The sequence below is a fragment of the Chelonoidis abingdonii genome, chromosome 6, assembly GCF_003597395.2.
Source record: "Chelonoidis abingdonii isolate Lonesome George chromosome 6, CheloAbing_2.0, whole genome shotgun sequence".
Taxonomy (NCBI): domain Eukaryota; kingdom Metazoa; phylum Chordata; order Testudines; family Testudinidae; genus Chelonoidis; species Chelonoidis abingdonii.
In genome coordinates this window covers 80,302,537-80,328,648 of record NC_133774.1, presented here as the reverse complement: position 1 = coordinate 80,328,648, position 26,112 = coordinate 80,302,537, and positions in this window count along the sequence as shown.

Below are 26,112 nucleotides of genomic sequence, written 5' to 3'. Positions count from 1 at the left end.
TGGAACCTAATGGTTGGCTATCAAGGGATCTAAGGCTGCAGTATTTCTTCAATATTTTACCTCTGTTGCAATAGAGACAGATTGCTAGAGCCCTCTCCCTTGCTTGGGGCCTATTTGGCCTTCTTATTTAAGGAAGTTTGATTCTTCTATGTCCCTTCCCTCATTCTTGGTATAGTTTGACCAATCTCTCCTTCCTCTCTTCCTGGTGACTGCTCAGGAGAAGTCTTGGGAGCAGGTAGGGTCAGAGGATTCATCAGTAACCTCTTCTACAACTGGTAGGAAAACAGTTCCAGGCACCTGTATGGCTTTCCACCTCCTTAAGAGCTTCTAGTCCTGCTCAACATCTCCAAGGACCCACTTAAACTAATTTAGCAATTACTGAAATTCATGAGTAGAGTAGTTTATTTAAAATGGAGCCTGTTGCACAGGATAACACACTCTCTTTCTCTGTGAAACCATGAGGGGGAATGAATCCTTTCCAGATATGGTGACTTTCTCACAACAGTTCTACAATCTCTGAAGTCTTGTCTATGAAAGAAAGTTTTACCAGTTATACTGGGATAGTGATATTAGTATAGTTAAACCAATTTAGGGCATGTCACAAGGGTAGATCCTAGTCTTAGCAACTTATATCAACAGCAAAGTAATAAGGAAGAACAAAATAGTCCAGGATTCTTTTTTAATGTGTAGAAACATTTCTGTTGATTGTAGGTTTTATAAAAGCTTGTTCTTGTTTTAAAAATATTGGAAGCAAATTTAAATTAATTATGGAGCCTTAATTGTGGGTGGAAAAAGGGAGTCTGGTTTTAAAACTTAAGCAGTTAATATTTCTGTCCTCATTAGGGCAATTTGTCCTGCCAAAGCAGTTTATATATCTGTGCAAAAAGAAAAAAAATCAAAGAGAAATTAATACTCACTGACAAACTGACATCTGTCAAATTTAATTTCCAGTAATAAGGATCTCCTCTCTCTGGGAATATTTTTAGCCCTATTATTTCTCTTTTGGGACATTTAATCTTTTTCTTTCACTTCCTGAACATTTCACAGATGAGATTGGTTAATACTGGTTACATCTAAAAATAGAACCACATTTTACTGTGCAAATACAGAACTTTGAAGGAAAAAAATACTTCCAAAAAACAAAGAACAAAAGAACTGTTAGAACTTGTCCACTGTGGTCTCATTCTTGTACCTCCCTTTCTTCCTTTAATGCCCTGCCATGTAAAATGGGAAGAAATGTCTGAGTGCAGTTTCTCACTCCTTAACTGTCTCAAGATGATGTGTGATGTCATTTTCCATGTTGCATTAACCCAATGCTATTGTTTCAAGTGGAAAGTCAACTAGAACCTGCTGCATATTAACCTGATGTCATTATAACCAGGAATAGGTTTGAACCAAACCCCTATATCGGAACATCAACCAGAATTACGGTGTGAATGTGAATATAGGTACAAACTAAATTCATGTCCATCCCTAATTATAATTTGTGATATAATTCATGTCCCTCACAACAGGATTTGTCTATTTTTTAAACCATCTTGCACATATTTTATTTTAAATTTTCATGAAGAATTTTGCAGTCACAGCAGTATTCTATAAAACATTGTGACAGATGGATGGATCTTGTAGAAGATTCTTTGATTGCTCTCTTTGTTCTTGCTGTAAGTGTTAAATGTAAACAATAGAAGGCCTTTTTTTAATCTGTCATTTCCCCCTTGGCAGATGAAGATGGAGAGTTGAATAAGTGTAAAAACTAATTCTTATGGCAGATTTTTTAAAAAAAATCTTGTTTCTATGTTGTTTGATTTTTATTTCATCTTTCATTTATTAAAATCCAGATTCTGCACTGATTTGATCATTAGGTGTTTTCTGCAGCATCCACAATTTTCAGAGATATTTCCCAGAAAATACAGTATACTACAGACTACTAATAGGCAAACCTCAAATAAACTCACACAAGTTCTAAACCTCTTGGGCCTAGTTAAAAGTTAGTGGCAAAAAGCTTCTGTGAAATTAAGAAACCTACAGCAAACTTCAGGTCAAGGGAAACATACAATAATTCCCATATTTTTCTGACACACAACAAGACCAGATTTTCCCTCATTTAGTCCACTTTTATCTTCCCTTCACTAGAGTAAGTACAAATAACTGACCTAACATTTGCTGTTCTTTATTTTTAGCACAGGTGCCAATGTTGTAGGATTGTTCCAAGCTATTTAAGTATTGCAACATGGGCCACTGAATAGAATGCAGCACAAGGATCCTGTCATTATCCCTATCTATGATATAATGTCTGGCATGTAATGAAATAGCCTCCAGTATTGTGGATGCGGATGCTTAACAAATATTTGCAAGCAACTGCATTCTCATTTAATTACAGGCACACAATTGCAGTCACAAGATTGGAGGCTGGGTTGAGGCCAGGCTAAACATCAGTATCAATGTGTTCAGTCATGTAATATGGTATTCAGATTGCGAAGTGGCTGACTCATCTTTGGATGTTAAAGATATTGGCTTAGCGGGATTTAAACAGGTGTCTCATGGGCTTTCATAAATAACATGTAGGTGGGTGCAGAAAGTCTTTATTGCTTACGTGTCAAAATCTGCTTTCAGTTATATCAGTGTAAACTGAAATTGTAGCATTCCACTGGATTTACAGTACTGAAAAGGAGAATGGAACTTGGCTCTATAGCTGCAATATTCACAGAAAATTCAAGAATTTTCTCTGTGTTCAGATGAATCCTAGATTCTCAGAGTGAAAGTGCATTTTCAGGAATTCCATTGCTATGCCCAGCAGATTGTTGATGTGGACCATGCATCTGATGGATAATTTAACTGTACTATGAATTAACACTGCGTTTTGTCAAAGTTCAGGTCATGACCCAGAACTGGGTTGCGGCATGTAAAGCACTGGGTTGCTCTGGTCAACCGGGACATTGAAAGTCCTGTCGATGGTGCTGCCCAGCTAAGGTAGGCTAGTGCCTACCTGTTCAGACACCGTGCTGCGCCCCGGAAGCGGCCAGCAGTGGGTCCAGCTTCTAGGCAGGGGGGCCACGGGATCTGTGCACTACCGCTGCCCCAAGCACCAGCTCCGCACTCCCATTGGCTGGGAACCCATTGCCTGTGGGCAAGAGCTTGTATGCCTCCACCTAAAAGCCGGACCTGCTGCTGGCTGCTTCAGGGGCAGTATGGTCCACAGTGCTAGGACAGGCAGGAAGCCTCCTTCTGCACTCCCAGCGGGGCTGCTGACCAGAAGCCACCCCCATGCCCCAATCCCCAGCCCTGAGGCCTCCAAAACCCAGAACCCCTCCTGCACCCCAAACCTCTCATCCCCAGAGCCTGCATCCCCAGCCCAGAGCCCTGACCCCCTCCCATACCTCAACCTCTGCGCAGCCCTGAGCCCCCTCCCACAGCCTGAACCCTTCATTCCTGGCCCCACTCCAGAGCCCTCACTCCTGCACCCCAACCCTCTGCCCCAGGCTTGAGCCCCTTCCACACCCCAACCCTCATCCCCAGCTTTGTTGGGTTGGGGGCATCAACAATTTTCTTCAGCTGGGTCCCAGGAGAAAAGTTTGAAAACCACTGACTTAACACATGCTTATAAATATCACCTATTCACCTTGATGTGCTGCTGAGTTCTTTTGTTTTAGGTCTTGGCTGATATTATTTGGCTTTCATTAGCTGTGATGGGGAAACAGTCTAACTGAAATAACCCACCACAACCAAATAAAAGGATTTATGGACTAGCTCTCAGTTTCAGATAGCCAATGAATTGAGAGTACTATTTCCCCTTTGCTCCGATAAAGAGAGATGCAGTGCATACTAAAGCAGATCTATAAAGTATTCACAAAAACAAAAGCCTTAATGCTGCCTTGCTTGCAGACAAATAAGGGCCTGATTTTCAAAAAGGAAAGAGGTTCGAGTCATGTGGAAAAATGCAGGAAGGATTTTCTTACCGTCGAAGGGATCACTAGTGCTGCTTCTCTGCCTTGGGCAGTTTCATCCCCACAAGGAGGACCCCACTGTGAGCAACTGATATTGCAACCTGTTGTACATACCTAGTTTATAGTATAGACCACTGGTTCTCAACGGTTGGGTCACGACTGGCAGGTTGGTGAAGAAGGGCAATCGGGTGTGTTGGTCACAAGACCTTGAAAACTTTATTACAATCTAAATAAAAGAAAATCTCACTCCCACATTCTCTGCGCACCCTTTCCCTTCAAGGACGTGTATTTTCTTTCAATCTCTCAAAACACTCACAAAAATAAATGATACAGGCTTATTGTTATCACTGACTTTTTTTACTCTAACTTTTATAATAAATGCAAAGGGGTCATAAAAGTGTTGAACTTTGAATAAGGGGTTGCCAGCCAAAATTGGTTGAGAAACACTGACTTGCTCTATAGATACTTTACAGTATCCATGCTGTGGCCAAACACTAAAGCACTATTGACGGGCTTCACGCTACTAGCCCCTATTTCCTAGACACCCATGGAAGCTTTAGAAATTGTCTATCCTATCTGTTTGTTTTCTGGAAGACTCTGTGGATGTCTAGAATCTAGACAGCTAGTAGATGTATGGCATTTCAGAGACCACAGAGGTGAAGCCTGATTATTTTCCATTATATATTCAGCCTGTTTAAAACTTTTGTTATGATAATTTGATACCTTTCAAACTCAAATACTTAAACAGTTGGAAGAAAAGCTCTTTTGTTAAATATTCAACCTAGCTGCTCATTTAATTAAGGTCAGAGAGTGTTCCCAATCCACAGCTCTCCGTTTTATGAGGGAAATAGCTAGCAAATAAAGGAACAAGACTTGACATTCCTGATATTTTTAAGGTAGAAAACAAAATTATCATCATCATCATCATAAACTGGGAAAAAGGGTATGAACTTTTTCTTTTCAGGTTGCCTTTGTTTCATTTATTATCTCAGCAGACAGTAAGTTTTTGATAGCAAGGTGGTCTTTTTAATGTAAATGATTTAGAGATGGAAGTCTCACTAAATATAATGTAATAATACACTCATGCTAGTGGTTTTAAATTCTGCCAGACCTCAGGTATGAAAATATAGATAATAGAAGTCCTGCTTCTTAGAGTCAGCCCTTTCAAGGCATTATACTGTACTTCACACCACTGGGTTTTCTCTCCCTGCTAGCGCACTGTAATTAAATAAGACACACATCAACATGAAATCAGATATGAGATGTGTCCAGGTGAAAAGGTCACTGCAGCAAATGAGCAATTAGTGCACCCTACTGCAATAACTGCTTCAGCTTCAGAAAAGATCCAGACAAAATACAATGGCTGAATAAACTAGTTTTGTAATCTGTTTGTCACAAGTCCAGCAGTCAGTGCTACACACTGAATTGGCAGGGTGTATGGTTCAAGGATTGTAAGGTCTTGTCTACATTAGAAAAGATTTGCCAATTTAGCTATGCCAGCAAACCTTTCTAGTGGAGACAGAGTTTATACTGACAGAAGAGTGTGTCTGTCAGTATATCATACTGATTCCTTGAATAAAAATAAGCTATGCTGGCAAAAGCACTTCTACTCTAGCATAACTACATTTACGCCAGTGCTTTTGTTAGTATAGAAATATCTCCCCTTCCCCCCTCTCAAAAAAAAATAATAATCACACCCCTAGCCCATATTACTATACTGGCAAAAGTAGAAACGTCTTAAAGTAAGAGTCAAACGAATCAAAAGCCACAGAACAGTATAAACATTTTTTAGTGCAAACCAGATTTGTATAGTATATAGAGATCACTGAGGTGAGCCACATTTAGATCTCAGTTATATAGTATAAATCTAGAATAACTCGACTGGCTTCTATTCCAGCTTTACACTGTGTAACTAACAACAAAATCTGATGCACAGCCTGTAATAATAGTATTGGCCCTTTTGACCCAACCAGCTAGCCAAAAATTCAGGGTCTAGTAGATTGTTCCAGTGAGGAGGAGAAATTGGTGAGAGTCAGGTATTTCTCTGATCAGTTTTGTTTAGGAATGTACAAAGTCATGTGTCTCTGAATGCAGAAGGAATCAAATAGCAGGAATAGCTTTCTTTCACAACACCAAACACACCCATTTCAGTGTACACCCCAACCCAAAAACCTCTCCTCAGGTTTCTTCTAAAGTCAGCTGCTCCTTCAGGCTCTCCCACCTCCAGCTTTTTGATCTGTTCTGTTCCCCACCTTTTTTGGTTATGAAAAATGTAAGCTAAGTACTAGAGCTTTTGCCTAATTCTAGCAACTTATTTGAGAACCTGTTCAGGAAATGTAGATTTATTTTAAAAAACAGAAAAATTTATCTTGCAGTAAGTTTTTAAAAGAGGATTTACTGCTTTTGTGGTTCAAACAAATGTGAAATGATGAATTCTTTAGCCTGGAGAATTAACAACTGAGCAGTAATGCCCCATTAGCTAATTTTCATGAAGTGTTTCTGAGGATACAGGTTCCCACTGAAATGTCACCAGTGGAAGTATTGTCACAAACCTTGTTATGATTAAACACGTTATTCAATGTTCTGTGATATTGCCATGGCCAATTAAACTACACTAAAGTCTAAAATCATCACAAATCTTTGTGCTATGTAAGTCCCATCCTAACAAATACTCTGCAATTCTAAAAATTCAAGTGAATGAGAGTACACTACCATTTAGAGGCCAGATCCTCAGCTAGTGTAAATCAACATAGCTCTTGTGACAGAGAGTCCAGACCAGAGTCTGTCAATTTTTATTTCTTTGTACGGGAAAATTGATTAAAAGAAGATGAAATTAATTTTTTTCAACTGAAAAAAGTTTCTGCCCAAAAATGAACACATTTTTTTGTGGGAAAACGTCATTGATACCATTTAGTTTTTAGGAAATTTCAACATTGAAAACAAGATTTTTGGTTTTGGTGTTTTGTTCCAAATTTTGCCCTTTCATACCCATATTTTCTTTTTCCATTTTTGCCACTAAATGAAATAGAATGAATAGAATAAAAAAAAAATGGATACAAATCAGATGTCAAGAATTATAACATTCAAAAACCAGTCGGAGAACACTGCAACCTCCTTGGTCACTCGATTACAGGCCTCAAAGTCGCAATATTCCAACAACAAAAAAGTCAAAAACAGACGCCAATGAGAAACTGCAGAATTGGAATTAATTTGCGAACTGGACACCATTAAATTAGGTTTGAATAAAGACTGGGAGTGGATGGGTCATTACACTAAGTAAAACCTATGTCCCCATGCTATTCCCCCCTCCAACTGTGACTCACACCTTTTTGTCAACTGTTGGAAATTTGCCATCCTGATTATCACTACAAAAGTTTTTTTTTCTCCTGCTGATAATAGCCCACCTTAACTGATTGCTCTCATTATAGTTAGTATGGCAACAGTCATTGTTTCATGTCCTCTGTGCGTGTATATATATCTTCCTACTGTATTTTCCACTGCATGCATCTGATGAAGTGGGTTTTAGCCCACGAAAGCTTATGCTCAAATAAATTTGTTAGTCTCTAAGGTGCCATAAGTACTCCTCGTTCTTTTTGCTGATACAGCTACCACTCTGAAACTTCTTAGCCACTATAGCTCATCTTCACCGATCACTATGGTCACTGATCACTATGCAACTGGAGAAAACTGGTTTAGAAATCAGATATCAGCACTGGGGCATCATAATAAGGGGTCCCAGGAGGAAGAGTGAGATTGTTCTCTGGATGCAGCAGCACAGACAGATGTCACTGTGGTGAAGGAGGTCAGGCGTAGGACTTGCTTTGTAAACTATGTAAGATTTGCCTTTCTCCCCTGTAACCAAGCTTAGGAAAGCCAGCCAAGTTTTAGCAACATATTCAGATGAGGTATGTTATGCAAACTATTTATTTGCTTGAAAATAGCAAGAAAAATCAGCCTAAAAAAATCAGTCTTTTGTTTTCAAGGTTACTACTGTTGCGTGGGTGTTTCACACAGTCTGCCCCCCAAAATAGAGAAGTCCTTCAACTCCCTTGAGGAGGTAGAAAAGGCAAAAGATGTGTCTGGACCTTAACCTCTCCATTCAGTCTCAGTCAAAAGGGCATGGGCAGAGGTTAGGGCGTGCAGAATACAAGGGCTATGGTCTCTGTGAGTTGTGTTGCGCACTGAAGACCTAAGCAGGACACGAATAAGAACGGGTGTGGACAACAGCTTTATTGATCTAACTAAATTTATCAATGTAATCACAATTTTTTCTAATTGATTATAGATCACCATGCATTCTGACATAAGGTATAATTCATATAATGGTATGGGTCTAATGCCCCAGCACTATAAACTGATTTTCTTAGCAAAGGCTGGGCTTATTTTGCTTGAGCATTTTGTTGTCAAGCATCAGTCTGACAGCATCACATTAGGATCACTCCATTAACAGAAACTAAATTTAAAAGCTCATAATTACTGTTTAATGTTTAATATTTACACAATGCTTTACAAATCTCAAAGCACTTTATAGAAAAAAATACAAATCAACAATGCATAAAAGGGGAGTGGGGAATGTGAACAGAGAATGATACAAAATCAGAAGAAATGTGAAAATGATGGACCAGACATTTAAGGGAGATTAAACTGGCAGCAAACTCACATTTACAGTAAACACAGCAACTCATTAATCCATTCTGTAATGAACTTTGTGATACCTTGAATATGAAAAATGCTCTAAAACCAAATTTAATTCTTTCCACTAAGCAAACAAGTACAACTGTCTCTTGGAAAAGGAACCAATAACAGAGACATAACCCTTCCTTCCACACACCCAAAGGGTTAAGCGACAGAGAAACAGATTGTCAACCTCAGAATGAAAAGGCATAATTATTTGAATCCCAGCAGCCTCTTTCAGCCTTCTTCTCCCCACCTCCCCCGTGACATCAGCACCATCTGGCAAGGAGGTTAGACGAATATTCTGATTCTGGTATATACATTCTAGTCAGGACCGGCGCTAGTGTTTTGAGCGCCCTAGGCGCACAGTCATTTCGCCGCCCCGCGCACTGATCCGCAGCTCCAGTGGAGCTGCCGCATCCATGTCTGCGGGAGGTTCACTGGAGCCGCGGGAGCAGCGGACCGTCCACAGGAATGCCTGCGGCAGCTCCACTGGAGCCACGGGACCAGGGGACCCTCCGCAAGCACGACTGCGGCAGGTCCACCGGAGCTGCCTGCCGCCCCCCGCCGGCAAAATGCCGCCCCTCAATAATCCCGGCACCCCAGGCAATTGCCTAGGCCGCCTAAATGGAAGCACCGGCCCTGATTCTAGTACACCAAAGACTGTCCTGTGAGAGCTACAATAAAGAATGATAATGTCATAGAGAGTACACTTATAAAGTTTGCAGACAATACCAAGCTGGGAGAAGTTGCAAGTGTTTTGGAGGATAGGAATAAAATTCAAAATGATCTCGACGAACTAGAGAAATGGTCTGAAGTAAAGAGGATGAAATTCAATAAGGGTAAATGCAAAGTACTCCATTTAGGAAGGAACAATTAATTGCACACATATAAAATGGAAAACAACTGCCTAGGAAGGAGTACTGCAGCAAGGGATCTGGGGGTCATAGTGGATCAAGCTAAATATGAATCAACAGTGTAACACAGTTGCAAAATAAAGCAAATATCATTCTGGGATGTATTAGCAGGTGTGTTATAAGCAAGACACAAGAAGTAATTCTTTCACTCTACTCCACCCTGATAAGGCCAGTTCTGGGCACCACATTCCAGGAAAGATGTGGACAAATTGGAGAAAGTCCAGAGGAGAGCAACAAAAATGATTAAAGGTCTAGAAAACATGACCTGTGAGGAAAGATTGAAAAAATTGGGTTTGTTTAGTCTGGAGAAGAGAAGACTGAGGAGAGAGGGGACATGATAACAGTTTTAAAGTACATAAAAGTACATACAAGAAGGAGAGAGAAAATTATACTTGTTAACCTCTGAGGATAGGACAAGAAGCAATTGACTTAGGCCTTTTCTACACTGCCATTTTATAGCGCTGAAGCTTCCTTGCTCAGAGGTATGAAAAAACATCCCCCCCGAGTGATGGAAGTTTCAGCACTGTCAAGTGGCAATGTAGACAGTACACCAGTGCTGGGAACCGCACTCCCAGTGGTGGTAGCTACTCCCCTCATGGGGGTGGTTATTTACAGTGCTGGGAGAGCTCTCTCCCAGTGATGGTGCCGCAACTACATAGCCATGTTAAAGTGCTGCTGCATAGAACTTTAACCTTAGTAGTGAAGACATACCCTTAAATTGCAGCAAGGGAAGTTTAGGCTGGACATTAGGACAAACTTCCTAGGTATGAGGGTAGTTAAATTGCCTACAGAGGTTGTGGAATCTCAAAAAAAGAACAGGACTACTTGTGGCACCTTAAAGACTAATAAATCTGTGGAATCTCAGTCATTGAGGTTTTTAAGAGCAGGTTAAAAAAATACCAGAAATGTCAGAGATGGTGTAGATAATAATTAGTCCTGCTTTGAGTGCAGAGGGCTGGACTAGAAGACCACTTGAAGTCCCTTCCTGTCCTATGATTCCATGAATCTTCTCTAAGATTCTTCATGTCCCATAAGTGAAGGAAGGCAGATGATTATGGAAGTGAACTCTTGGCTAAATAAGTTGTGTAGGATTCAGGGTTTTGGTTTCGTGGAACATTGGTCCACCTTTTGTGGGGAAAGTGCTGTAAATTTGGATGTCCTCTGCCTCAGCAGAAGGGGGACCAATCTCCTTGGGGACAAGCTGGCTAGAATAGTCAGGAGGGGGGTAAAATAATAATAAAAGAAGAGCATAAAAAGAGAGAAAATGTGAGCACTCAGCACAAAATCAAGATGTAGAGAACAAAATTAATTCAGGATCCAAAGGACATGAGGAGAAGAAATTATTGACTGCCTATACACCAGTGCCTGCGTAACAAACAGGAGGAATTGGAATTGCTCATTTATGAGCATAAATTTGATCTATTTGGTATTACTGAAAACAGATGGGATGATTTGCAAGACTGGAATGTTAAAACCAATGGTTATAACCTATTTAGGAAGGATCGAGTGGGCAAAAGGGAAGAGGGAGTTGCACTCTATGTCAAAAATGGCATTACTTGCTTCCAAGTCACTGATAACTTGGAAGAAAATGATTTTTAATGCTTATGGATCAATGTCTTAAAAGATAAAGCACAAGATGGGGTATTAGTTGACATTTGCTACCGACCACCAAATCACACTAGGGAATAGGGTGATTGCCTCCTTACGTACTTATCTATAATGTATAGGAGGGGAAAGCTGCATAATTATGAGGGACTTCAATCTAAGTGATATGCTGGAGATCTCATGCTGTCAGTGCTAGAACATCCTTAGAATTTCTAAATGTTATAGATGACAATTTCCTCACTGAAAAAGTGTTGCAGCTAATATGGAGGAATTCTTTATTAGACCTTTTCTCTGTTAGGATAAAGGAACTGATCACAGAACTAAAAATTAATGGTAGCTTAGGTACAAGTGATTATGAATTGATCACATTTATAATGTGCAAGTCCAGTGCTTTAACAGGGGCAAAGTCATAAAGATGAAAATAATTATGACCCAAATCAACTGAGAGGAAGAATTTAATGAGAAAAATGTGAAAGATATTTGGGAATCATTTAAGAATACCTAACTAGATTCCCAAGAAGTCATAGACCCACAACTGGTCAAGAAGGCTATATGGCTAAAAAACAACTTTGTTTAGAGGAAAAGTGAAGGCAGCTATAAAAAAAAGTCTATATAAGACAAAAGGAAGGAAGAGGAAGTTGATAGTAATTAATATAATTCAGAAGTTAGGAACTGTAGAAAATAGATAAGGGAAGCAAAGGAACACATATATGGCAGCAGAGTTACGGACAATAAGAAGGAGTTTTAAAAATATATTAGGAACAAAAAGAATCTTAACAATGGTATCCATGCATTACTAGATGGAAATGGTAGAATTACCAATAATAATGCAGAAAAGGCAGAAGTGTTCAATAAATATTTCTGTTCTGTATTTGGGAAAAAGCTGATGATATGGTCTCATCATATGGTGACACCATTCTTTCCATTCTACTAGTAGTTCTGGAGACAGTTAAACAGAAGCAAGACACTTCTAAATCAGCAGCTCTAGATAACTTGCACCCAAGAGTTTTAAGAGAGCTGGACAAAGAGGTTGGAGGACCATTTAATGTAGCTTTTCAATAGTCTTGGAGCATTCCAAATGACTGGAATAAAGCTAATGTTGTTCCAATTTTTTAAAAGGGTAAATGGGACGACCTGGGGAATTATAGCACTGTCAGCCGTACATCAATCCCAGGCAAAACCCAGGCTGGTAAGAGACTCAATTAATAAAGGGTTAAAGGAGGGTAATGTAATTAATGCAAGTCAACATGGGTTTATGGAAAGTAGATCCTGCCAAATTAACTTGATATTTTTGATATTATAAGTTTGACTGATAAAGGTAATAGTGTTGATGCACTATACTTAGTTTTGTAAGGTATTTGACTTAGTCCTGCATGAAATTTTGATTAAAAAAACTGGAATGATATAAAATTAACATGGTACACCTTAAATGAAATATAAAGTGGCTAACTGTTAGGTCTTACAATGTAACTGTAAATGGGGAATTGTCATAGAACTTCTTTAGACAGAAACATGTCAAGATTTTGTTTTATATTAAGCCTTTTGTTTCCATTATCCTTACTATCTCTTGAATTTTGAATCTTTGATAATAAACTTATCCTTGATTTCACTATAGCTATATCTCATTGCTGTGGTATTAAGCTAAGGGCTGATCCTGAGTTGAACCATACATGCTAGGGTATGCACTGATCTTCTGGGGACAGCAGACGTGGTATTTCTGTGAGTATTCAGTGGATTAGGGGCTGGATGCTACAGGGAAATGTTTCAAAGGGGCTCAGGGTGCACCTATTGTTAACCTGCAAGGCAAAGTAAAGGCTGGCATAGCCCAGAGGAGAGTGCTTGGCTGGCTAACACACTGACGGTGTTAGTGAGCTAACACCCAGCTAAGCCCACGCAAGTCTCCCTCTCACGAGAGGTGGGGCGGTAACAAAGTGACTCACAGTCCTGGGCACCATGAGAACTGTTACTGTCTTCTCTCCCCCACGCACAAAAAAGCAAGCTTTGGCAAACACTGAAGTACAAAATACTTTAAAATAAAGAGACAATAAAGATGAGGAAACAATATAACCATGAAGATTTTTAAATACAACATGCAATTCAGCTACTGCAATAACCAATCCAAATTCAATACATTCAATGGAATAGATAAGGCTGCTATAGCAGGAGCATTTTAAATGTACTGGAGAATTTTCTGGGAAGATTTTGAAGCTACCTTCCACTACAATGCACAAAGGGAAACAAACCTTGTGGAATTAGGTCCTTCTGCATGGAACGTGAGAGAAGAGAACTTATTCCCCTGGAAGGCCCTCCATAATATACCATGGGGTCAGAGCTCTGTGAGTCAGGAGGAGCTGAGGGAGGAATGGTTGGGATGGAACAGGAAGTGACTGAATCCCTACCACATCTTCTGAAATTTCCCTGTGTAATATGATGCCCACCTCATCACTATTATTTTATCCAAGGTCTTCCACCCTTCAACTTCCCCGAGAAAGTCTTCACTGGCAGTCACCAGTGGGGACTTCGGGGAAGCATGACTCCTTATATAGATGTTCTGCCATGTGAGATGCACTGCCTCAGGCACAGTGAGAACTTGAGGCCTCATAGATCACAAAACACTTCCAAATCTTGATGTTGTGCCCCCTGTCTGCTGACAGGATACACATAGGGGACCATCTGGAGGAAACCATGAGGTAGACCTTGCAGAGTTTCCTGGAAAGTATCATTTCCTTCTGCAAGTTTCTCTGCATAAAGAGACAATATGATCTGTTGTAATCACAGAAACACTTATCGAAGCAGCTCTGGGAAGATGGATGTGCATGGGAAGAAAAAACATGAATTCTTCTGAAAGTGAATGTTAAATGTTTGTCCTTCTCCAGCTAGTTATATGATAATCATACTATGGTGTGTACCTGAAATGAAGACAGAAAATATACAAGAAAGTCTATGTGAACTATTGGTTAGCATGTAGGACAGGACATCAAGAGGCCTAGTTCTGTTCCGAATTCTACATTTGTTCATCAGTTAATGTTCTCTCATGATTGTTTTACTGCTTACATTGTTTGGTGGGGAGACTGTGACAGCAGCAGGGCCGTAGCAACAAAGAACGTGGCCCCCTCCGAACATATGTCCGGGGCCCCTTACAATGCAGAAACTGGAATGCGATATTTATTTTATACAATATACAGGGTTCATATTAGCAAGGCCACAGATTCCGTATACCAAGAGCGCTTCGCAGCCTGTTCCCCAAATTGTTAAACAATGCATCATAGTCCAAGAGATCTGGCCATCTGTTCGGAACTGGAAACGCAACGCAGAAAGCCTGCCAATCGTCCATGTAGCGCAGGTAAACGATCAGTTATCCTGAATGCTCCTTCAGCACCAGCGAACAGAACGGGCAAAAAAAAAATGATCAAATGCAGATGCGGATATATCTCTGAAGGCTTCTTGTATATGTACATTAAAAATTGTTGCCCGGACAGAGCCCCTCTCTCTTCGGAGACAACAAAATGACATCCATATGAGTCGTGCACAAGCCCATTTTTCTTCAAGAATTTTGCTGTGACTCCTCATTGTCTCTGTGACCAAGCTAGTTCAGGCTGTTAAGCGGTGGTACAGAATCCAACAACTATACACGTGTTCCATATGGTCAAATCGTGACGAAGAGCAGACAGAAGATACCCTAATCAGTCGAGCACAAGAAAAGAACTGCGATTGGAATTTTTCCCCTTGGCAAGAACAGACGACTCTCAAAATTTCACCCGCAATTTCGAACAAACATCTCTCTTACATGCACCCGTTTCGGGAAAACCCTGCGCATACCCATATGCCTGCTAAGTCCATGGCTTGTGAACAAACAGAGTTAATCCGGATCGAAGGCTTGCCAAAAAAAAACCTCCATTGTAGACAACACCGACTTCTGCTGCAGATGGTCAAGTTGACACCATCTGGTGACATGGAATAATTGCGGTGTTATTGACGTGAAAGTATATATTACCGGACGTGTAACACAGTCAGAACAAAATGTCACATAGTACATGGTTAAAAGCGCACTGGCTTCTGTTGCGGATGGCACAATCGTCTTTTCGAGCACAATTCTCGCAAAGATACAAAGCATTGTAACATCTTCAAGGTGATAACGCAAAGGCTCACAGCATAATCTCGACTCCCAACGAGTGTACTTGGAAAACCAACCAAGATATGCATATGCTTGAAGTATATCGCAACGAAGTGAGAAACGAAAAGAAGAGAGATTCGTAAATCAGCTGAAAAAGCAACGGCAATCGATATGGGCGCGTCTAGATCACAAAGAGCAATGAGCTCCCACATGGACATAACAAGGCACGTCATTATTCTAGCATGCGAGCTTGAACGTCCTATTCTTCCGCTCATATGTGCGCCGTACATAACTTGGCCCTTATCACGCAGCAATTCAATCCTAAGTTTTGCCTTGCAAAACCTCCGATATAAGCCCTCGCCATTTGTACCGACTTATAGAAACCAACAAACGCTCACGAATACGACAACCATCTCACCGTTCATTCAACAAGAGCGTAAACACCACAACATCGTTCTCATGTGACACGCGGAGACATCCAAAGAAGGAAGATTTGGCTTGTAAGGCTGCGCGAGTGGCACCTGAATTTACTGAACAAGTGAAATCAGCTCGTTTTTGGATCTGTGGACGACGTACGAACATGTCTCTGCCTTCTTAATCCTCATGTAGAAAGTCGTGAGGACAAGATCACACTTGCAAGCACTCAAAACAGTCCCAAAAAGTGCCAGTCGCAGGATCGCCGCGCTTGTCATTACCCTCGAAAGCCAAGTGTCTTGACAAGAAAATAACGACACAACCATCGTTGACACATTCCAGAAATCTCTTTCTCAGAAAAGCGGCAAGTCGAGTTGGCAATTAATTACGTTACGATCTGACCGAAGTCAGACCATCACCAACAGTCTGATACAATTTGCCTGTTTCAATGCTGCTTGAAATACTGTCGATCAGGCTTGTGACAGTGCTTTGACCAGCGCAAATACACATTCGTTGAGGTCAACAAGAATTCGAAACTGACCAACAGACAACTGATGTAGCCAATAGCATTATGATGTATCATAATGACTTCACAGTTTTGTCAGTAAAACCGACATGGATTGTGCAATAGCGTCAATAAATGTCACTTACCTAGTTATACCTTACATTTTTTTGCCACTTTTAGGGGCTCCCTTGCTTGCAGGGCCCCCTCCGGTTGGAGGTACGGAGGGCGCTCGCTACACCTCTGGACAGCAGAAGCAACTAAGTTCATCATAATACCTTTGACAAATTATATGAGTGAAAGAAGGGTTTTCTCAGACATTTTCCTTACATGCAGTTTAAAGAAAGACTGTAGATACCAGATTAGTATCTGCTCTATAGATACCTTCAAGTAACAGCCTAGATTTTTCAAGGGAGGTGAATTAAAAACTTGTTTATCTAAAGGTCAGTTTTGTTAACCCATTGGAGACAAGATGTTCTATGGCTTTGGAATCATGAATGGAAAAAACAGATGTGAATATTGCTCAGGGCATGATAATAGTAATTAAGGTCTAAGTTACTAATGATATTTTAGGTAGACTAACATAAGAAATGTGAAAAAAAATCAGGAACATGACACTGTAGATCAGTACAGCTACAGTAGGAGTCATTATAATAAACTGTGACTTGCCCACCAGTGTAATATAAAGGATCTAAGTCCTAAATAATAACCAAAATTACCCAAGAGGCAACACTACATATTTAAAAAAAATTTTGTTTTGCTGTTTGCATATTTGCTCATGACATCATCATTACTTATATGACGATAATGCACCATTTCCAGCATCATTTACAGTATAAATGTAACCATGTTTGTAGTCATCCTTTTTAAGTTGGAGGTAATTATGTTTAATTTTGTCAAGTATCAGGGGATAGCCGTGTTTATTCTTTTATGTAGAGACTGTCTGGTTTGGCCAATGTACATGGCAGAGGGGCACTGCTGGAACATGATGGCATATATAACATTAGTAGATGTGCAGGTGAATGAGTCCCTCATGGTATGGCTGAGGTGGTTGGGTCCTCTGATGCTGTCGCTAGAGTAGATACAGGGGCAGAGTAGGCAACGAGGTTTGTTACAGGAATTGGTTCCTGAGTTAGTGTTTCTGTGGTGTATAGTTGCTGGTGAGTATTTGCTTCAGGTTGGGGGGCTGTCTGTAAGTGAGGACTGGTCTGCCTCCCAATGTCTGTGAGAGAGAGGGATCATTTTCCAGAATAGGTTGTAGATTGTTGACGATGTGCTGGAGAGGTTTTAGCTGGGGGCTGTATATGATGGCCAGTGGTGTTCTGTTATTTTCCTTATTGGGCCTGTGCGGTAGGTGACTTGTGGGTACCCGTCTCACTCTGTCAATCTGTCAAAAGCCAGTAGGAGAACACTTCAATCTCGCTGGACATTCTATAACAGATTTAAAAGTAGCCATACTTGAACAAAAAAACGTCAGAAACAGACTTCAAAGAGAAACTGCAGAACTAAAATTCATTTGCAGATTAAACATCATTAATTTGGGCTTGAATATGGATTGGGAGTGGCTGGCTCACTACAAAAGCAACTGTCCCTCTCCTGGAATTGACACCTCCTCCTCAATTATTGGGCGGACTACATCCATCCTGATTCAATTGGCCCTGTCAACACTGGTTCTCTACTTGTGAGGTAACACCCTTCTCTTCATGTGTCAGTATAATAATGCCTGCATCTGTAATTTTCACTCCATGCATCTGAAGAAGTGGGTTTTTTACCCACGAACGCCTATGCAATAAATCTGTTAGTCTTTAAGGTGCCACCAGACTCCTTGTTGTGTTTATGTGTAATTTTGTTCCTCTTTGCTAAAGCGAGACAGCATAAAGGAAATATGCAGTTCAGCAGCCATCCTTACAGGAGTTAAATAGTTCCAAGTGCTCATACCACCTAAGTATGCTATACCAGTCTGTAATCCAATGGCCATTTTCTAGATTACAAGTAATCCAAATGCCAAAGGAACCAAAATCAATGTCCTCCTTTGTCCCAATAGGTCAATTATTATTTTTCATAAAAAATAATGAAAACCACTAATTCTGTGGTCCATGCAAGCACTTTGAAATTCCTAGGATTGGGATCAACAAAGCTATTATCACTCTGCTGGAAAGGCAGAGATCAGGCCGTACCAGATTATGCCATGGGGTCACTCAAAGAACTAAGGTAAGATCGAGATGCTTTCTTGTAGTTGTTCTTACATGCTAAATATTATGTGCTTGAACCCACACTCTTTGAAACACTATATATAGTACATGCTCTCCATGTCAGATGTGCCAACGACTGAACAGTGAGTGTATAACTGATTTTTATGGTGCACATTGAAGTCACAAGGATAAACAATAATGTGGACACAAAACAAGCCTATAGGGCTAGCCACTGAGGCTAATGCATTCAGTTATGCCCATTTTTAACCCAGAATTCAGATATGAATGTCAATACCATCAGTAGAATGAAAGTTTTACATTTGAGCCCTGTCCGCCCAGAAATTCAGGGCTCACAGCTGAGCAACAGAGTGGACTCCTCAGGGCTGACACTCAAGTTCCTTCATAGAAAGATTTATCATTTAGTTATTTTCTACCTTGACTGTGCACACAATTTCTTACGCATAAGATAAGCCTGCAATATGTGCATTCCAGTGAATAATAAAAACAATGGGCTGGTTTGTGTGCAGTGCCTCTCAGGAAGTACAGCAGATTCAGTGCAGGAAAGAGGAGACAAAGGTGGTTTTAAAAGCTTTGTAGAAAAAGCTGGATCAAACCATTTGGATTCTGATCAGATTCTCATTTACATTAAGGTCCTTTTCATGCTCTAGCAGCACAGTCAGAAATTAACTTTATACCAATATTAAGACCATTAAGACCTGTAAATAAGAATCACATCCTCTAGTCTGTACTCCCAGGTTTCTGTCTCTGAATCAGCATCTCTTTTCTGCTAACAGTCCCCCTCCTGCCCCACTGCCCTCTCTCTCTCTCTCCTATGTGTTCTGCCCAGATTGTCTCCCACCTGTAGCATTTTATTGCTGCGGGTAAGGGCCACAGCTCAACTACTGAAAGTACCAGAAGTGCCATAATACACCATTCTGGCTCCCCAAAAAAGTGCTGGAATGGCATCTTGGAGTATTCTGGCAGGACTTGAGCATGGCTTTACTGTTATCTTCTCCAATCCTCCTTCCTCCCCTCTAGATTCTACCTTTCTTCTAGATCCCTTTTTTCATTCCAGGCCTCCTGGAACCATCCTCATCCCACCTTACCAGTGCCCAAGTCCTTTTCATCATAATGCCAAAACTTACCCCAGGTCAGCAAGAGGAACTAGTAAACTTTGAAAGTCTCAGTTCAAGCTATGGAAGAAATTAATGGCAACACGTTTATTTTCATAGAAAATACTGAGAGCAGAAAAGCTGGTGCAACAAATACCAGTTTCCTTGTTTGCATGAATAATTGGGCTTCTGTTGATGGCATTTACTAAAATATTAAAAATAGCCATGACTTATAATAGCATGATTCCACTGAACTGAAGTATCTGGTGCCAGTGACTGTCTGAGACAGGATACTGAATTAGAATGACATTGGATCTGATCCAGTATGACACTAGTTAACCAGTCAAACAGCAAGGACAGTGATCAGCAAATATAAGTACCGACCACAAAAGTATTGACCAATGTCACAAAGCTTAGGAAATACTCCAAAGAAGGCAAGGTTATAACAAGCCATTCAAGCCGTGACTTGCCATTCTGACTTAAACCTCTGTAAAGTATAATCAGTTGCTATACAGATTCTTTCAGTTCAGGTATTCATATACATCCTCTTCCTCCTACCCAAAGAAAACATTTGCCCAGATGTCTTCTGAATTAAACATCAATTGCCTTCTCACATAATCAACAGTCAGATCCTGCAGTGTCTATGCAAGAAAAACTCCCATTGAAAAACCAATCAATCAGGCTCAAAGTAACTGAAATGTCAGATTCCCTCTTTCTTTTCTTCTTCTCACTCATTTTGGTTTAGAATAGTTACATTTTATCACAAGGACCTGAATTCACATCTCACTTAAACCAGTTTTACACTTGTGAGTCTCCATTGTCTTCAACTGAATTATTTCTGATTTACACCAGTGGAAGAAAGAAGAACCAGATCTTGGATTCCTTTCTTCTTCTTCTTCTTTCTATTACAGTAGTACCTAGAGGCCCCACTGTGCTAGGCCCTTTACAAGACAGAGGGTATGTCTACACTTCAAGCTAGGGGTATAATTCTCAGCTTGAGGAGACACAACCACAAGTCTGACTAGTAAGAAAAACGCTCTGTGCCATGGAGATTTTACAATCTAAATAGACAATACAGCCAAGGAGGTGGAAACAAAGAGTTAAGTGACTTACCCAAGATGACAAATCAGATCAGCGGCATATCCAAGAATAGAACCTGGTCTCCCAAGTCTCATTCCAGTAGCCTATCCATTGGCTCTTCTTTTTCTTTTTCTTTTTTTTGGGGGCGAGGGAGGGAGGGTGGCTACAGTGGGTTATGTCTAGGATTCCCCCCTCCTCCCAGCTCTTTTAAAATGGGATGGCCTGGAAGCCTCCTTCTTTTTTTAATACAAAGGATTTTTCAGTTCACTAGAATACACACTAAGAAAAAAATCCATAACAGCAATGTAAAAAAAAAAAAAAAAAAAAAAGCTTGGTACCCATTACACAGCCACCCAGCCTATAAGGCATTCAAATGAGTTCAAGCAAGTCAATTTGCATAAAGTGCACACAATAAGGCCATGTAATTTGCAAATTTTATTGTAAAGTAAAAGCACTTCTCATGTCAGCATTCAAAGCTTTTAAAAGCAAAGTTCTGTGCGCAGTGAGTATTTCATAGGAAAGGCTGCAGGATAGATAGTATTCATAAAATACATTTTACCTAAATTGGTACTGTCTTTAGTAATAAAATCAACTGGAATGGATGTTGACAAGTGGAAATTATATTAAAAACCCTGCATGAATTCAATATATTCATGGCCATGTTACTGTCATTTCTATTTCTTATTATATTTTAGCAACCTAAATAAAGTGCATTTTGTCCCAAATTGAAATTTACAGTATTGAATCCTATCCTGCAGATTTTACACCTGTGAAATTCTCATTGATTTCAAAGGGAATTTCACTTGAGAAAGGACTGTGGGATCAGGCCTATTATTTACACGACTATAAATGCCAAAGTGTAAGCCTCAATTTTCCATGCAAAAATATTTTCCATGCAAAAATACACTAATTTCATGTTTGTAGGCAGCTGTTGGAACCATTATTTCTAAGCTCAAAATCTATTTACAATTTTAAAAGAATACTTCAAATACATCACCCTATATTGTGGGGCAGGTCCACAGCAGCTATAACTTGTCATGGCTCCACTGAAGTCAAAAGACCTATGACGATTTACACCAGCTGAGGATCTGCCCCTGTGGCTAACATTTATATGTGCATGCACAGACAGCAATTGAACTAAGCACATTTTCCATTCTGGAAAAAAAAGGAAAAATCTCATATAGATCCCTGTGCAGGAATATAAGATTTGAAAACATTTCTGTGGAAGGATCAAAATTTCCTCATATTTGTGCTCGTCTGGTGTGTGTGCGTATGCTTGTATGTATACAAATTAAAAGATTACTGAAGTTGCAAAGGCAAGCTCTCAAATATGAGGAAATGCCAGGATTAAAGTTGCCTGGGACTGTGGAGATTATTATCTCCATTAAACAGACAGGAAACAGTATTTATTGTGGACATAGGATACATGACAGTAATTAGGACCTCTGCTGGGCGGGTGTTTGGAACTCTTTCCTTCCAAAGAATTTCAGAATTTCAGTCAAGACTATGCCTGAGAACACTAAATACTGAACTATGTCAGTCTGCTTATAAACTCCTCCAGGCTATTTTTGACAGGTCATTCAGCTGTGCTGACCAACAAAAGTTATGTACATTTTTAAGACATCACAACTATTTGGCAATATTTTATCAAGGAAGTTTTTCAGATCAGATTGAACTATTAACATCTAGCCTATTTTGTTTGTTTTGTTTGACTTGTGTCATTTTTAAGAAAGAGTTTGAAGAGCCCTGCATGGACATCACCTCAGATAAATGAGAGCCAGGAAGCACTAATATATCTTCCTAACTCGGCCTTTCACTCATTATGCAACTTCAGGTAAGTCACTGTGCTATAATTCCCTCATCTGTAAAACGGAGATAATGGCTATCCACCGTTGTAAAGCACTTGGAGCTTTCCTTAATAAAGACATTACATAAGTGTGAATAATTATCATTCAGATAGCTATGCTTACCTGGGGATGAAACTTCCAGCAAAGGTATGAAACAATCTTACCCCTGAGCTTTCAAATGTATACTACATCTACAAACACAAATATATTGGAAGTCTTCTCCTGCAAGACTCCCATTTACTTATATACATGGGATTGATATGGGAATGGGATCAAGACAATCCTTTAAGAAACATGGGCCTGATCCTGGACTTTATTATAGCAATGCCAAGTAGCCATAATGTCATTTTAACCTACCAGTGGAGGATTACCCCAATGTGAAGGACTCCACAACATGGCATTGTGTTACCATAGCAGTTCCTATATGACTCTGTCCTCTAGACCCTGGCATAGGTGGCCTTTCCAGGGAAAGAGGGGGCCCAGTTTTGCCAAAATTCGGGACGGCCAGGACAAGACTTAATAAGAGACTGTCTTGACCAAAACGGGATGTCTGATCACCCTAGTGGGATGTCTCTATGCCCCAGTGATCTTCAGCTATTGGAAAGCCCCTTTGAGGCCAGGCTAACCCAGGCATAAACCTCATAGGAACCAGCCTAGCTCCTGGGCAGACCCAGAATCAGAAGGGGAATGAAGGTGGTATTAAAAGCCGCTTTTTCACCCTGTATCTGCCCCACACATTTGAATTGGGCTGAGCACTGCTCAGATGCTGACCCAGGGAAGGGCTTATAGCACAGAACTTTGCTGAGAAGCTGCCCTGACAGCACACGTCCTTGGGGAGTGGTACATTTATTATGGAAGTCAAACAGGAAAATAATTAAATTTTATAGAAGCCAGCTTTGCTTTACAAAGCTATAGGGGAAAGTGATTCTATGTCAGTGGCTGTAGCTCATAAATGAAGACATACTGTATTCTACAAAATGAAACTACGAGGGAAAGGTCAATATATTAAACATGAATGCAGCTGCTTTTTATTTTGAATATAATCCAGTTAAACATAACATAGTGCATGAGGAAAAGAAAGTAAAATCCTGTTGTCAGTGTCCACTTGCTTTTCTCCCTCTCTCTGTCCAGTGAGTAAGTATAGCCACCTTTGATGGCTCTGATAGGAGTTACTGTGTTCCTTCCATTCCCTACTTCATGTAATGATCTTCAGCCTGGCTGTCAAACACAATTATTTCTCTGGGTAACAATATGAAAGGCAGCTGCTGCGAGCGTGGAGGTCAGGCAAAGCAGGCCACGGATGCTACGGCACCTGCCTCTTGCACGTGAAAATAGAACAAATTACAACATTTGTCGCCAAGGAACTGAGCAGCAGCACCATGTGGATGGCCTCACAAGTCACAGGCACCATTTGCATCATGTGCACGGTTATATCTTTTCAAATCTAGAGCAGGGAACAGATGTTTCATCAAAAGACACATTTTAAATAAAGATAATTATTCAGTAAGAAGCTTAATTATATAGGATTATTCAGGTCCACTTAATTGCTTGACAGTCGGAGCACCTCCCATGTATTTTTTACAGAGGCACCCATCTCTTATTGGGTTACTAAACTCTGATAGCTTCAGGACAAATGTAGTCACTTAGTAATTCAGCCAACATCAATTCCTGATATCTGGCTAGAAGGGGGAAATGTAAGCAAACGTAGCAAGCAATAAAATACTGTCTTATTCCTATAGGCATTGTATTCTGTTCCATAAAATATTAATAGCCTGGACTACTAAAATGGAAACAAAACTAAGGGCTATTATAGTATTATAATTCAGCATTAGGCATATTTGAAACATTTCAGATCAATTAAACAGTAGAGTATCCTCTGATTAGGCTGACCAAATGTTATACAAACCTAGGAATCTTCTATTTTCAGGAAGTCTGTCCTAGGTCTCAGTTAGATTTGCAACAGTTGGTAGCCTTTTTTACCTCCCTGAGCTGTCAAAATACTCATACTTCCCTCACTCACAACCAAAACTCTCTCCAAATACCCCTCAAAACTGTCCTGGCTTTGCATTTTGAAAATCCAGTTGCCCCACTTCTGATTACATGACTGTGATTCAACTACGTTACATCATTAGAAATACATTTTATTTTTTAACTCTTTACAGATGTCAACAGTTAAATCCAAGTATGGAAAAAGCAGCACATTCTTTCCTCACATATCTAAATCACCTTATTGCAGGGTACCAGCAAACCTAACTGCAAATTTTGTAGCTATGAGATGTAAAAGTGATATTAAAAACCTGAAGGTTAAAATATTCTATCCTACAGTCCATCAAATAAACACTATACTATGTGTAAGTAACAAGCCACTGCAGATTTTTATTTTAATAGAGTAGCTAAGAGTGATTTCACTGTGTATTACTGAAAAAAAAATTGCCATGGAATTAACTTCAAAAGAAGTTAAGCTTATCACTTAAAAAAAATCCTTAGTTCAGACTAAGCTGCTAAATGTAACTTAAAGCTGGAGAAAGATGATTACTCTATAATAGCTCCCTTCACATTCACAAAGTTGGGGTCATTTTAAATTATTGCTACATTTTGGAAAGCTGCCCAGAAAACTTTTGGTGTGAAAAATCTACAGAATGCCTTTGTGCTACATTAACTACAGTATTTAAAAGGTAAATAATGCAGGTGCAGGCCTTCAAATGTGCAAATTATAGTATATCGTGTAAACTGTAAAGCCTTCCCACAACCTTGTTCTAATGATCTATTTAAAATAGATTGTTTGAGTATAATACTCAAACAACAAAATAAAATTTTAAAAATCCTGTTTTGCTACTATCAGGTGGTAACAAAGAGAGAGCCTGTTTACATAGCAGAAACCAAGGATATAGCTCTTACATTAGTTTTATTTAATACAGAGCAACAATTTAATTTTTGTAAACCCAGATCAGCACTAAGTGCACCTTACCAAGAAAACTATTAAGACTTATATTATGTTCCACATGAATGTATAAGGTACACTAAATGCTTCCCCTTTGCAGTTTGCAAGCAATTTAGAGAGGCCTTCAGCTAAGCATATGTCCAAGTTCTATACAAGTTATCATATACTATGGTGACACTATGATCACGCTCACGCGCTGCTTCTCTCTGTAAATGGGCTTTCTTATAATGGAAATGTTTAGTTCCAAGCAGCATATATGTTACTCGTTATTAATGGCTGAAACAGATGCTTCCTTCCAGCGAAAGGGGTTTGTTTTTACATAAAGCAAATCCTCTTGTAAATCTGAATCTTTCATTTGGCTGCATTTCACTATGAGAAATAATGATAAAAAAGCCCTTCCTATTCTGCCTTATACTAGAGGCATTTGCATTTTTAATTTGTGTTACATATAAACAAATTTATATACATAGGCACCCATTTTATTACCCATTTTATATAACTCCATTTGTTTCTATTGTAAATTGCAGAGTTTCTTAATCACTGCTAAGCATAAAATACCCTATCACTAAATTATTCCTACAATAAAATACATGATGTTGTCTACAAATGATGGCGATTAATTTCATGACAGAAATGTTGCATTTATGTTGTGGTTTATGTTCAATTAACACTTGGCTGCATTAATACAGAGCTTCAGCTTAGTGTTGAACCAGATATTAAATAAAAACAAAGTACTCTAAAAAGAAATGATTGCCTGCGCTAAACAGAAT